This window comes from Silurus aristotelis (genome assembly GCF_946808225.1).
Source record: "Silurus aristotelis genome assembly, chromosome: 6".
Lineage (NCBI taxonomy): Eukaryota > Metazoa > Chordata > Actinopteri > Siluriformes > Siluridae > Silurus > Silurus aristotelis.
The window spans coordinates 10191792-10193785 of record NC_139579.1 but is presented as its reverse complement, the minus strand read 5'-3'; the positions used below and the strand labels follow the sequence as shown (position 1 = coordinate 10193785).

At 36.5% G+C, this 1994-nt stretch overlaps 1 long non-coding RNA gene across 1 annotated transcript; it reads left to right on the top strand.

Annotated features, from left to right (window-relative positions):
- The first annotated feature begins 289 nt into the window (after positions 1-289).
- On the top strand, positions 290-1002 carry LOC310727187. The gene is made up of 3 exons (XR_014533953.1): positions 290-396; positions 519-611; positions 693-1002. It is a non-coding gene; the product is annotated as an uncharacterized lncRNA (long non-coding RNA).
- Positions 1003-1994: the final 992 nt, after the last annotated feature.

Below are 1994 nucleotides of genomic sequence, written 5' to 3'. Positions count from 1 at the left end.
GCGTGGTCCCGCGATCCCGCTACGTACCTGTTTGTCTCGGACTTCTTACTTTCTCCACGGATGCGCTTCCCTCCCGAAGCGCGCCCCGGATTACGCCGCTCCTCCTGGTACTCCTTTTGTTGTTTACTCTGTGTGGATTATATTTGCGGACTGCCTCTCGTCAGTTCGGGACTTTGTGGGCCGCGCTCCTGGAGCGCACCACCGGATAATCCGCTTCACATCGAGTATTTGTGTTGGCGTTGCCTTTTTCGTAAATAAACTATGTTTGCTTGTATTTCGGCTCCCGCTTCCATATCTCCGCATGACAAACACACTCCAAATCTTTTGAGGATATTTGCCAAGAGAGGTGGAGCTCAGGGACAACGGATAAGGAAACTTCTCATGCCACTTACACAGGTATGTTAGCCATGAAAATTGCTTTAATAGATGTATTAATCAGTTGTTACTCACTTATGACTTAACTTGACAATGTAGTAGTTTTTTAGGTAGGTGTTGCAAATTTTCTTTATTTTCCCTAGTGTGCCTGCATTAATGTTAAGAGGAAGTGTGTCCTCAAAGCTCTGTTTGTCTACCTAAATGAGGATCCTGACAATCTAATCAAGGAGTACATGGTATAATTGCCTCAATATTGTGACAGACTTTGTGTATAACAATCTATTTTATATTATAATGTACTTTTGTTCTGTTTATAGGATGCAGATTTTTCCAATGATCAAGCTGCACTCAAAGAAATTGTGATCAGCGTTTTTGTCATCAGATGTGAAGTTGATGATTAACCTGCAGATGTTGGAATAATTCTTGAAGGGGTTATAGCACTAGAAGATCTTGGTAATGTAGCTAATGGTGTTGCTTTGCTAATTGGCCTAATATATGCCTTAAACCTAAGTTATCCGAAGGAGCTTCGATACACCTTTGAACTCCTGCAAAAGTGTTCCTGGAGCTTGATGGACACAAACTCTCTACCAAAGTTCAAGCACTCAAGACCAAGCTATTTACATCACATTAAAGGACTGATGAACAGACTAATCTTTACCTTGAAACTATAACAATTACTAATTATTGTCAAATGGCCAAAAACTTTGCTGGAAGAAAATTTGAGCAAGCTCAATTTTAATGTTCACAGAAATACTCTTTAAAGGCTTCTAAATGTTTTTGACGGAAAGGTTTGAATGGCAATGTCTTTTTAAATAGTTTTCAAAGATTTTCCAAATAGCTCATTGTGTCATTAAAAAAATGAAGCAGCAAGCTCACTAGTTGCTGTGTAAAAGAAAAAGTTTCTGTACACGTGTTATGTAAATTTGGTCAGAAAACTGTAAGCTTACAAATGCATTAGTTTGTTAAAGTGTTTTGTGAAGACAAAAATTGTTAAAGTATAGCACCTGCTGTAAGCTGTTCTCTAGTAAAAAAGGATTTATTACATATTTGCTGCCTCTGTAGTTATTGAAGGTCATTGAAGCAAGGAAAGGAACAACAGGGCTGATAACATCTAGTAGTAGTAGTAGTAGTAATAACTTGACTAAATAGGATCCATTAAAAGTGATGTTAACATATAGGCTTAACATCAAGGATTACATTTAAGATATGATTAATTGACGTTCAACAAAAGCCAATGATTCAAGTTGAATAGAAATAATAAAGTCATGTTTAATCAACATTATCCGTTCATGTTAAATGAACACCAATGTGTTGAGCTTGTTTATCATCCAGTTCTGTTAAGATAATGTGGTGTAATCGTGTGGAACCACTGTCCACGATTGAATCATGTTCAACCAAAGTGCTATTTTTTTTTTGTGTATTTATTTATTCCTATTTACACGTTTATTATTTTTTTGTTCACGTGTTGCACGTTTTTACGGTTGTCAAATAAATTAAGCTCATAAACAAAAATAATTATATATTAGTGTGATATCCATGATCACTAGTCATAATAAACTTGTCCTAGATTAGGTTGACTGAGAACACTCAGTTCTTGTCTTTATCTTCTCTTCATATGC